The sequence below is a fragment of the Pseudophryne corroboree genome, chromosome 7, assembly GCF_028390025.1.
Source record: "Pseudophryne corroboree isolate aPseCor3 chromosome 7, aPseCor3.hap2, whole genome shotgun sequence".
NCBI lineage: Eukaryota > Metazoa > Chordata > Amphibia > Anura > Myobatrachidae > Pseudophryne > Pseudophryne corroboree.
In genome coordinates, this window is record NC_086450.1 from 220565949 (window position 1) to 220580164 (window position 14216).

Consider the following 14216-nt stretch of genomic DNA (forward strand, 5'->3'; position numbering starts at 1 on the left):
ACGACTAATCGCTTCGTTGCGAGAAAAAAATAACGAGCGAACAACTCGGAATGACCCTCAACATCTCTACTTCTAAAAACCCACACCTTGCTAAATATACCCCAAGGCTTTGATTAATTAACACATTAAAGTTACCATACTTACAGTAGGGGTACAAGACTCTAAAAATGAAAAGTGGAGGTGTTGCCCATAGCAACCAATCAGATTCTATCATTTCCTAGCATGCAAAAGAGAAAAATTAGACAGAATCTCTTTAGTTACTATGGGCAACACCACCACTTTTCATTTGTAGAAGCTTTGTAAATGCACACCTTAAAACAAACACTTTTACAGAAAAAAAGCAGCTAACATTACAAATTAAATCTTAAACACAACTCTACTTCCTGAGGAGGACATTCAAGAGGCATCACAGCCTGCAGAAGAGAGGGATCTTGAAATACAAGAAACGTTTAACCTCAGTCTGACAGAAATTCCTCCATGTATGCCAACACCACCAATTTTGAGAAGCCCAGTAACCCAGATGAGTCTGGCTTCACCTGCACCCCCAACACAAGAATAAGTTTTTTGGTCCATCTGGTCCCATCAAGTTATCTTAAATGGCTCAAAAAACAGGTGACACACATGGTAAGCCAGGCCAAGAACATGCACAAACTTAACAGAAATTTTAATCAGCAAAATGCTCAGCTGACACAACTGGCTAATACTGTGGAACTCATGTGGGACGATCACAATAGGTTCCATGATAGTTTTGTTTAGTCCATGGAGGATAAACAAATATGGCATCAAACTTACCTCCATATGGATGAGGCAAATCTCACCATAAAACAAAATATGTTAAGGCTCATGGAGTGCCAGAGTGCAGCCACAAAATACCTAAATGCCACTATAGCTAATGTTTATACAACAACTGGTGGCCCAACATACAGAACAGCAAACAAGTAGTTATGGGGTAACAAATCCACAAACCACCCCAATTACCCCTCCTCAAAGGTGGTTGTCCCGCATCTGCACCACCAGCACAACACCAGCCAGCAGCTCTAGGACTGGACACCTAGCACCCATCTGTTTAAAAAGGTTAAATAACACAATAAGGTCAGTTTTTTGTTAATATCAAAATTAATAAACGTTTATGTAATGTTTGCAATGTTTAATTATTTTAACAAACAATTTCAAACAAACAGTTTGAACTAATTTATTATGTTTTTGCACAAACATTGAGTAAAGCAGTAAAAACCACAAAAATGTTGTTTGTTTGTTTCTTAATATAAACTCAGTTGTCTTAAGTTGGTTTGTTATATGGGCTGATTAAAAAATGTACATACAGGTTAATTACACATACTGCAGCATTATGTTGAGACGTGAGCCATAACAAACAAAGTGAAAAAAAAACAAAAAACATTAGGCATTGATATACAGTATATGAAGTACAGGTAGTTCAAAATTGTGTTTGATATGGACAAATACAGTTGAAGGTGTATGCAAAATATTAGTAATACAGTAATGTTTTTAACACACATAGGGGGTAATTCAGAATTGATCGTAGCAGCATATTTGTTAGCAGATGGACAAAACCATATGCACTGCAGGTGTGGCAGCAGGGGCGGTTCTGGCTGTGGTTGCGCCACGGGCAAAACTATAGGGGCGTGGCTTCACACAGGGACGTGGTCAGTAACGCCCCCATTTGTGCCCCCTGTAGCGCCACTGTAATAAAAAAATAAAAAAAGTATACTTAGTTTCCCCGTTCCTGATCCAGACCGCTGCAGACAGCCGCCGGCGCCGCTCCTCTCCTCGATCAGCATAGACACTAGAGGTCAATTATGACCCCTAGCATCTGTGCCACAATGCTGTGCGGTGCGCGATGACGTAATCGCGCACCGCACAGCAAAGGTCCCCTCCACGAAAGGAAACTAGACACGTAGCATCTGGTTCCCTTCAGAGCGGGGGACCAGCGGGGGGCACAGCGGCGGGGGGGCACAGTAGCGGATCTTGCCATGGTGCGGCGCCCTCCAGATGGCGCCGCCACCCTCTGGAAGGCAGCGCCCCGGGCAAAAGTCCTGCTTGCCCGTGGCAAGATCCGCTACTGTGTGGCAGATATACTGTAACATTTGCAGAGAGAGTTAGATTTGGGTGGGTTATTTTGTTTCTGTGCAGGATAAACACTAGCTGCTTTCTATTTACACTGCAATTTAGAATTCAGTTTTAACACACCATGCCCAACTCTAACTCTGCACATGTTATATCTGTCCCCCCCCCCCCCTACAGTGCACATGGTTTTTTCCCAACTGCAACACATTTGCTCCTGCGATCAACTCTGAATTAGGCCCACAGCGATATGTCAGAGCAGGCCTGGCAAACCTGTGGCTCTCCAGATGTTGTGAAACTACATATCCCAGAATGCCCAGCCAAGGTTTTAGCACCCCCTAAGAGCAAAACTGTGGCAGGGCATGCTGGGACTTGTAGTTTCACAACACCTGGAGAGTCATAGGTTGGCCAAGCTAGTGTTAAAGGATAGTTTGTAGCTAATAAAAATATTTATAAATTTTTTGGTGACTGTATGGCCACAATAATAGATCTATATTTTTTTTAATCCTTTTGAAAAAGGAATAATGGCCGATATACTTACTGCTGAAGTATTTATCAATGACTTTTCCTGCATCCTTAATTTTTCTGTACTCAAACTGTCATTAGATACTACTTACTAACTTCTTGCTGACTGTCTCCATCGACATGTGGCAGATGAAACACGTTATGAAGAACACAGCAGCTGAATACATATTTTATCACCTTTAAGGGACTATACAACAAAAGGCCATTTGATTTATCCAAGCACTGAAACCAAAATTTCGTCATGCCAAAACATCTTGCTGTCACTGACCAAGTGAATGTATGTGCATGATTGTGCTTGTGCTTAGCAGGGGAATCAGGAAGCGACAATACAGTCATATGCCAGGAAAAAAGCCATACCCCGCATCACCTGAAACACACACTGTAGATAGTATACAGATGGAGCCACGCTCATTAAGCATGATTGCATAGCAGGTGAGGCCTGCGCCTCGGCACACCACCTAGCATACAGAGATGCTCCCATTCACTTTGAATGGGGCGCATGTGCATCTACAACACACAAGCGTCCCATTCGATCCCGGCAGTGCACCTCGCCGTGCATACCTAGTCACAGATTGAGCCATGATTAGCGTGGCTCTATCTGTAGTTTGAAATATAAGTATAGAGTAGAGAGTAGTATAGAGTAGCATAGAGTATTGGCCCTCATTCCGAGTTGTTCGCTCGTTGCCGATTTTCTCTATTTTGCGATTAGTCGCTTACTGCGCATGCGCAATGTTCGCAGAGCGCATGCGCTTAGTTATTTTACTCAACAGTTAGGTATTTTACTCACGGCATTACGAGGAATTTTCTTCGTTCTGGTGATCGGAGTGTGATTGACAGGAAGTGGGTGTTTCTGGGCGGAAACTGACCGTTTTATGGGTGTGTGTGAAAAAACGCTGCAGTTTCTGGGAAAAATGCGGGAGTGGCTGGAGAAACGGGGGAGTGTCTGGGCGAACGCTGGGTGTGTTTGTGACGTCAAACCAGGAACGAAACTGACTGAACTGATCGCAGTGGCAGAGTAAGTGTCGAGCTACTCAGAAACTGCTAAGAAATTTCTATTCGCAATTTTGAGAATCTTTCGTTCGCAATTCTGCTATGCTAAGATTTACTCCCAGTAGGCGGTGGCTTAGCGTGTGCAATGCTGCTAAAAGCAGCTTGCGAGCGAACAACTCGGAATGAGAGCCATAGAGTAGTGGTTTGTGTGTTTGCATTACAGGGAAAATGCTATGGTTACGTACCCAGCAGCCACCCCTCTGGTATTTGTCTGGCTTCAAATTTGTCACAGAGGGATGGCTGGGATTGAAGGAGTCGTGACATGTTCCAGGGTAACCTGCCACAACACTCATGATAGTGAGATTTGTATCCCACACCACTTGCACATTAGTAGAGTGTATGTGATGGCTATTGAGGTAGATATATTGCCTCCCCCTAGGTGGTTTCAGCCCATTGTGTGTGCAATCAATTACATCCAGGACATTGGTCATGCATGTAATGTGAAACAAAAGCTACCCTGACTGCATGCCACTATGACTACTGGCCAGGTAAGCAGATAGAGGCATTTATGTTGGGCTGAAAATCCTCCAGCACCTGGTTGAGGTAGTGGGACAAGGTGGACTGTATGACCCCAATAACTCTGCCAGTGACAGACTAAAAGTTGTCAGTAGCCAGAAAGTGCAACACAGCCAGCTGTTTATGGAGGTCTGAGACAGAGTGTGAGTGTGCAGTCTCAGGGTATAGGTCCAGTCTGACTAGGTCATACATATGGAAATTATTGTTACCATTGAGCCAGAAACATTTGTATTACATCATTATCATGCTCAGTGTTGCAGGAGTCTCTCCCACGTCTCTCATCACAGCCCCATTCAATCCCCTCCTGCCTTACTTTCTCTCATCTCTGTTCTCATTACTACCGAGTCCAGTGATCAAAATACTTGCTATAGTGCATATTTTACCCAGTATTCAGGACCATGGACTCACTTTTACAGAATGAGTGTGTCACCAGGAATGTGCTCTACTGCAGCCAATCCCTGGTTTTGGATTAAGTGAATGAGCTATCCTGGCCTGGCTGCAGACTATTAAAAGCAGAGGTGGAGCCAGGCCAGACCTTTTTTGCAACTTTCCTATATTATGCAGTGGACCCACTGGCACTATGCAGTTTCGTGACCTAACGTAAAAATGGCCCTGGTGTGAACATGGCCCACGCACCCTGAGTGAAGATGGCCCCTGCACCCAGAGTGATTGAAGATTGCCCTGGCAAGCAGCATCTAGCGTGCTACAATGTAGGAGGCTGAGATGATGATGATATCTGGTATGGCTGCATTGACAAGGTAAGTGCAAATAATTCAGCAGGTGGAGGTTTGGTGCTGTGGGGGTCAAATCTGTTGGCAAGAACATTTACAGCTTTACAGATAGTCTATTTAAATGTACATAGTGTGAACCAGGTTTCTCAACTCCAGTCCTCAATATGCCCACCATCTCAACCCTGTTTTGTGGATTTCTTTAATCATTCACAGTTGAGTTCACCTATTTATTCTGGAATTTTCCCACCAGCTTCCAAAGACAGACCTCAAAAGCTTGACCCTTTTGGAAAACTTGCTGGTTAAGAACCACTTTGTGTAAACTGTGGGGTCTATTCACATAAATCCCTGTATCCCCTTTGTCATCTCACTATGTACTAGTGGGAGGTGTGACATTGCTGGGGGCAGAATGAACAGGCAGTGGGGGCAGCAATCGATTGAGGTGACCCGACATATGCACACTCACATTAATATATATGTATTAATCGGAGTGTCAGCGTGCGTGGGAGTGGGGGATAGAGCGAGCGGGCAGTGGGCAGAGTGAAGTGACCAGACATATGCTGGGTCACTTCACTAAAATACAGTATACTCTCCAGGAAATTCTTGTTTCCCAGTTACATGGGGAGTAGCGGCAGTTTATTTTCTCTGCCACTTTCTCCCTGGGCCAGTCAGAGAAGGGAGAGTACAGGGAGGAGGCGAGAGACAGCTGTCTTCACTGCTCTTCTCCCCTAACAAGCCTCCTTAAGCCATCATGAGATGGTGTAAGCTTTTTGAGAAGCAAAATCGAAACTGTGCTTCTATGAATTGCTCTACCCTACTCTACTCTTTGAATACTACTGAATAAGAAAGCGATGTCCACACTTACCATGGTTTCCTACTGTTAATGGGATGAAGCTGAAAAACATTTATAAAGGGCCTTTCACTACTACCTGAATAGACTATATGGGGTCTATTCATACAGAAAGTGAAAAGATAATTGTTATTTGTTTCACTATCACATTGGTTCAATAAGTAGCAATTTATGTATACTTACCAATTTATGTACAGTATACTTACCTTTCCGACGAAGCTATCCGGTATCCAGCGCTCCGACGGATCCTGTCTTCAGCTGCAGTCCTCTGCGAAGCGTAGAGTTGGTAGCCAGGTCTGTTCTGCATGTGCACCAGCAGCTAAGACCTGGGGAGACTGCAGAAGCTGCTGGGATTTCAAGGGGGAACAGCAACTGCCCGCCACAGAGCAGAAAAGCATTAAACTTCCCTGCCATTTTCAAACTGAAGTACAGTATCTTGCAAGCGCTCAAGCCATTGTGCAAAATATGCATTGATAATGATAATCAGCAGCCATTTCTGAGTGAGTGAATGCAGCTTGATCACTCCCACTAATACTATATTAATTGTTAGTGCAACTGCAGCAGTCAGTTTGCATTATTTAATTGATATTTGCAAGATAGTGGGTGTATTTCTTTGGATTTTATTAGTACTTTTATTTTGCATTTGCATCTGTATGTAATTGTATTTATTACTAACACTGTCAAGCTACATCTCCTGGGCATTAGGTTGAGAAGACTTAGGTTGACAGTCATTTAGTCGAACCCTATTGGTCGACATGCACTAGGTGGACATGGTCATTAGGTCAACATGGAAAAAGGTCGACATGAGTCTTTCAAAGAAAATTCATATTTTTTTTTTACTTTTTCATACTTTATGATCCACATGGACTACATTTGGGAACGGTAACCTGTGCCGAGCGCAGCGGTAGTGGAGCAAGGCACGTTGCCCGAAGCATGGTGAGTGAAGCGAGCCATGCGAGCGTTCATGGTGCAGTAATTGGGGTTCCCCATCACTTTCCGAAGAAAACAACACCCCAAAAATGTAAAAAAGCTAATGTCGACCTTTTTCCATATCAACCTTGTTCACGTCGACCTAATGACCATGTCGACTTAGTCACCCTGTCGACCTAGTGCATGTTGACCAATAGTGGTCGGCCTAATGACTGTTGGCCTAAATCTTGTCGACCTAATTACCCATACCCATCTCCTGGAAACAACTATTGTTTTCTCTTGGCCTAAGCAATGCACATATACTACTGTTGTCTCTTATTGTACACCTAGCACATACACTAGTGTTATTTCCTTTTGTATACCTGGCACATATACTACTGTTATCACCTGTCATACACTTGGCACATGTATTACTGTTGTTGTACATCTGGCACATACACTACTGTTATCTCCTGTTGTATACCTGGCACATACATGTGTCCTTATACATCTTTGCTACAGTCATGCCAAACAGCCCCTTTGCCACACCAGGTGGCATGAGAATCTTCCAGCATCAGGCATCTTTCTTGCTACTTTTTGATGAAAATGCATCTTAGTCACAATGCATTGCAACTAGTAAGGTCTAAACAAGGCACATATACTACTGTTGTCTCTTATTGTACACCTGGCACAAACACTAGTGTTATCTACTGTTGTATACCTGCCACATATACCTCTGTTATTGCCTGTAATACACCTGGCACATACATGTGTCCTCATACATCTTTGCTGCAGTCATACCACCTGAATCTTCTAGCATCAGGCATCTTTTTCCTCGAAAATGCATCTTATTCACAATGCACTGGTATGCATGAAGAGACTGTGCTGATTAAACTGATATATGACACTCGTATAAAGTGGCGTAACTCCCAGATACAGTGCAAGCACTGGCCTCCAGGCTCCAGCTGTCACAGGGGCACCTAGGAGGAAAGGCAGGGGGGCTGCTGAACTAGTACAGATCTCTCTCGACTCAATTCATAGTGATTTGCTGAAGTCTGTTGACTGCTGTTTTTGCTCGCAAGCCCCTTTGTAGTCCCTTTGAGCTGAAAAATCTTTGAATGTTTGATAGCTCTGCTATTGTGTCTTATATGATGAAAAAAAGGAGAGCAGATTTTGTTTTAAGGAAGTACATTAATTGTTAAAATGAAACTTTTAGACCTCCATTTATTATCATTTGCAGCCAGCACCAAAAAATAAAGATTCCACCACAATTAGCACCAATAAGGAATCTTTACTCTCCCAAATGTACTCTTGGTGAGTTGCTGAGACATAGGCTCCAATAAGAGCCAATCCCAGCAACCATTAAGAAGTAGACATGTGCACCGGAAATTTTTCAGGTTTTGTGTTCTGGTTTTGGATTCGGTTCCGCGGCCATGCTTTGGATTCGGACGCGTTTTGGCAAAACCTCCCTGAAAATGTTTTGTCGGATTCGGGTGTGTTTTGGATTCGGGTGGGTTTTTTTTCTCCAAAAAACCCTCAAAAACAGCCTAAATCATAGAATTTGGAGGTAATTTTGATCCTATAGTATTATTAACCTCAATAACCATAATTTCCATTCATTTCCAGTCTATTCTGAACACCTCACAATACTATTTTTAGTCCTAAAATTTGCACCAAGGTCGCTGGATGACTAAGCTAAGCAACCAAAGAGATTGGCACAAACACCTGGCCCATCTAGGAGTGGCAATGCAGTATCAGACAGGATGGCACTTAAAAAAATTGGCCCCAAACAGCACATGATGCAAAGAAAAGAGAAAAAGAGGTGCACTGTGGTCGCTGGATGGCTAAGCTAAGCGACGCAAACACCTCAATATCACAGGAATTATTCGTTCTAATCAATGGTATTATTGGTCCAAATCACTGGAAGAAAATGACAAAATCAAAGGAATTATTCGTTCTAATCAATGGTATTATTGGTCCAAATCACTGGAAGAAAATGACAAAATCACAGGAATTATTTGTTCTAATCAGTGGTATTGGTCCAAATCACTGGAAGAAAATGACAAAATCACAGGAATTATTCGTTCTAATCAATGGTATTACAGGTTGAGTATCCCATATCCAAATATTCCGAAATACGGAATATTCCGAAATACAGACTTTTTTGATTGACAGTGAGATAGTGAAACCTTTGTTTTTTGATGGCTCAATGTACACAAACTTTGTTTAATAGACAAAGTTATTAAAAATATTGTATTAAATGACCTTCAGGCTGTGTGCAAAAGGTGTATATGAAACATAAATGAATTGTGTGAATGTAGACACACTTTGTTTAATGCACAAAGTTATAAAAAATATTGGCTAAAATTACCTTCAGGCTGTGTGTATAAGGTGTATATGAAATATAAATGCATTCTGTGCTTAGACTTAGGTCCCATCTCCATGATATCTCATTATGGTATGCAATTATTCCAAAATACGAAAAAATCCCATATCCAAAATACCTCTGGTCCCAAGCATTTTGGATAAGGGATACTCAACCTGTATTGGTCCAAATCACTGGAAGAAAATTACAAAATCACTGGAATCATTTGGCAAGATCACTGTAATTAATAATTAATTATAAATCACTGATATTAATTGGTAAAATCTCGCCTAGTGAAGTGGAATCTAGATGGGATTTTGTACCGGGGACACAATAACTTCATCAATTGTCTAAATCCCAATGCACTAATGGCGAAAAACGGGCGCACGTCTAAAAGCGCACTGATTATACTGATAACTGATTCTACTGATCAATCACTGATTATATTGAGCACTGATTTTGCTGAGCACTGATGATACTATGGAGAACTGACACTGAGCAGTGAGAACAGCACTGGACTATTGTACTGTAGTATACTGGTCACCACAATGCTGCACTGTACTACTATATACTGCTCACAACAATGCAGCACAGATATGGATACTTGAAGTGACATGGAGCTGCAAGATACAGCAATGGTCTACTGTACTGTACAACTATATACTGGTGGTCACCAAAATGCTGCACTGTACTACTATATATATATATATATATATATATATATATATATATATACTGCTCACAACAATGCAGCACAGATATGGATACTTGAAGTGACACGGAGCTGCAAAATAAAGCAATGGCCTACTGTGGTGTACAACTTTATACTGTTGGTCACCAAAATGCTGCACTGTACTACTATATATATATATATATATATATATATATACTGCTCACAACAATGCAGCACAGATATGGATACTTGAAGTGACACTGAGCTGCAAGATACAGCAATGGCCTACTGTACTGTACAACTATATACTGGTGGTCACCAAAATACTGCACTGTACTACTATATATATATATATATATACTGCTCACAACAATGCAGTACAGATATGGATACTTGAAGTGACACAGAGATGCAAGATACAGCAATGGCCTACTGTACTGTACAGCTATATACTGGTGGTCACCAAAATGCTGCACTGTATTACTATACATATACTGCTCACAACAATGCAGTACAGATATGGATACTTGAAGTGACACGGAGCTGCAAGATACAGCAATGGCCTACTGTACTGTACAACTATACACTGGTGGTCACCAAAATGCTACACTGTACTACTATATATATATATATATATATATACTATATACTGGTCACACAACAATGCAGCAGATATTGAGCACTGATCAGGATACTGTCTAGAACTGAGTCTGACACGGAGCTGCAAGATACAGCAATGGCCTACTGTACTGTACTAATATAATATACTGGTGGTCCCCACAATGCAGCACACTGAGCGCAGATATTTGCAGCACACTGAGCACAGATATGGAGCTTTTCAGGGAGAGAACGTAGCCACATCCTCTCCATTCAATCACCAATGCACGAGTGAAAATGGCGGTGATGCGCGGCTATTTATATGGAATACGAATCTCGCGAGAATCCGACAGCGGGATGATGACGTTTGGCCTCGTTCGGGTTAACCGAGCAAGGCGGGAAGATCTGGGGCTGCCTCGGACCCATGTAAAATACGTGAAGTTCGGGGGGGTTCGGATCTCGCCGAACCGAACCCGCTCATCTCTATTAAGAAGTAATATGATTGCATCAAAATCAAATTACTTCCTCCTTTGCCTGACAGCTGTTTTACTAATGTCAGCACATGAGCAAACCAGAACCACTGAGGGGCCTCCTCTTCGATTTTGCCCCAGGCACCTGGTCTGAACTTATGTCCCTGCTTGTATATCTGTATGCAACTAAGTCTCTGAATCTGTACCAGTGTTAATTACACCAATGAAAATTTAGACTAAAAGTATTGCTCTACGAAGGGTTTTTTCTTTACTAAAATGTACAGATAATGAAAATAGGAAATTCTTAATAACGAAAATTATGATGAAATCTGAGTTCATGATATCCTGACGAATAATGGTGTTTGGACACCGCCGTCCTCCCCCGCCTGGTGAGTTTAGCGTGCATGAGCAGGATCTCGCAATAGTTATGTAATGTACCCAGGAAGCACTGCAGGATGCTGGAAGTGGGATACAGGTCATGACTCGTGGTGTGGACTCGGAGTGGACTTGTGGTTGTGGAGATTGAGTCCTTGGTCACCAGAGATGATGGCTTGTAGCTCAGCAACACAGATCGAGCAGCAGTGCAACGTGCGCCACCAGAGCACTGACCCAGAGTCGGGAGTGGGACACTCTTTTACCTTCATTTCAGGGTAAGTACCTAGAGGAGATGCTGTTACCTATTTGTTCCCTTTGCTAATGGCATGCACATAACACTATTATTATTGCATAGTGGCATGCACAGACAGTGTGGCATATATACAGGATGATTCAGACAGACATATGCAGTTTTGCACGTGGGCCTTATAGCAACATCTACAGGATCCCTATTTTGCACAAGGCAGCTTGTTCAGTGACGAGACCAACTTGTATGTCAGTGGTGAAGTTAACCGTCAAAACCACAGGTACTGGAGTGACCAGTATCCACATTGGATGGAACCTTACAAGGTTGTTGGTAATGTAAAGGTTATGCTGTGGTGTGGGATATGGGGTACCCGTGTAATTGGACCCATTTTCATTAACCAGAACCTAAATGCACAACGCTACCTCAAAATGCTGCAAGAAGTGGTGTTCCCCTCAGTTCTGAATGAAGATGGCAGCTTCCCCTGTTACTTTCAACAGGATAGAGCTCCACCACACTACGAAGCAGTTATTTTTCAGTGATTAGATGGTCAATATCCTGGTCATTGGATTGGCCAATGTGGTTCTGTGGAATGGCCACCCAGATCACTTGACCTCACACCACTTGACATTTATCTGTCGGGTCATTTAAAACAACTTGTGTATGCAGAGAAAATAAGAAACAGACATCATCTCCAGCAACACATTGAAGAAGCGTGTGCCAGCATGTCTTCGGAAAATCCTTCTGCGAGTGCATGACGATTGTATCCAGCGCCTTCGAATTTGTGTTGACAAAGAAGAACAACATGTTGAACACATTAAATGACTGTCCTTTATGGAGAACAGTTCAGCCTGTAATTCTAACAAAAAAGTGTTGACCTCAAAGTGGTACAATGTCTCTGTCTTTCTTTGGTAGTGCTGGCCTTACTGGACTTGATTACTCACCTCGTCCAGTTCTCTCTGGTATCAGTTTACAAGCATGGACTGGCAGACAAAATGAACATAAACCTGGAACAATGCTTCATCTGCTTCCTATTTACCAATGAGGCACAGTTCTCTCCACTTGCAGCAACTGCTTGTTTTATAGACCCAAAAGAAGAAGAAGATGACGACACTTAAAACACAGATGATGGAATCAATGAACTTTTGGAAGAAGCAGAAAAATGTGTCTTCCTCAGTGTATCCCTACCAACAACACAGGGGGAGGATGACTTGAAGAAAGGTGATGGGGATGCATAAATGAAGGATGATGATGTTGAAGAAGAGGTGCCCTAAAGACTAAAGCAACCATGATTTAGGTTTTTGTCTACAATCGGCAACTTTACTGTCAAAACCACCAAGGAAGTGCTGAACAGTAGATTTGGAAATACAAAGATGAGAGTTCATCTCAGAAGATCTCAGATTTTGAATGTGGGATAGACTTTTGGTTGCACAGATTTCTGTGACATATGTGAATTTGAAGCCTTTGACCCAGATTTACTTGCAATGCCTGCATCACAGTCTTTTTTGAGCAGGTGTTTAGTGTAACAGGGGACCTGACAAGGGCCCATCACAACAGGACAAGGGTATTCTTGGAGAGAAGTGCTTTCTGAAATTAAACAGAGATAAGTAACGTCAACTGTAAGTCATGAAAATCACACAGTTTAGCTATATAGCTATATATTATGCCCCACAAGCCTTAATTGTTTGTAGTATCTGTGGTAGTGCTGTAATCTATCAACCAGTTTGTATTTTAGTAATCTATTGTATTTTTTAATACTGTTTTTTTATACAGTTTCATCAAGCTTCTCTGGCCCTAGATTTACTTGCAACTAGAGATGAGTGGGTTCGGTTCACCGAGAACCGAACCCCCCCGAACTTCACGTGGTTTACATGGGTCCGAGGCAGCCTTGGTTATTCCCGCCTTACTCGCAAAACCCGAACGGGGGAAAACGTCATCATCTATATAAAGAGCTGCGCGTCGCTGCCATTTTCACTCGTGCATTGTAGATTGAGCGGAGAGGACATGGCTACGTTCTCTGCCTGAAAAGCCCATTATCAGCTAATATCAGCTCAATATCTGTGCTCAGCATCAGTGCTGCATTGTGGTGACCAGTATATAATACTGCAGTACAATAGTCCATTGCTGTATCTTGCTGCTCCGTGTCAGTTCTAGTATCCTCAACAGTGCTTATTATCTGTGCTCAGTATCAGTGGTGCATTGTGGTGACCAGTATATAATACTGCAGTACAATAGTCCATTGCTGTATCTTGCTGCTCCGTGTCAGTTCTAGTATCCTCAACAGTGCTCAAAGGTGGTCATTCCGAGATGTTTGCTTTTTGACGTTTTTCGCAACGGAGCAATTAGGTAGAAAATGCGCATGCACATGGTACGCAGCGCGCATGCACTTAGTTATTTAACACTAAACTTAGTAGATTTATGCACGCGCGAGCAACGTTTTTTCAACGCTCGAGTGATCGTAGTGTGATTGACAGTAAGTGGGTGTTTCTGGGCGGCAACATGGCGTTTTCAGGGAGTGTGCTAAAAAACGCAGGCGTGTCAGGTAAAAATGAAGGAATGGCTGGCCGAATGCAGGGCGTGTTTGTGACGTCAAACCAGGAACTAAATGGACCGAACTGAACGCAATCTAGGAGTAGGTCTGGAGCTACTCAGAAACTGCAAATAATTATTTTGTAGCACTTCTGCTAATCTTTCGTTCGCTATTCTGCTAAGCTAAGATACACTCCCAGAGGGGGCGGCGGCCTAGCGTGTGCAATGCTGCTAAAAGCAACTAGCGAGCGAACAACTCGGAATGACCACCAATATCTGTGCTCAATATCAGTGCTGCATTGT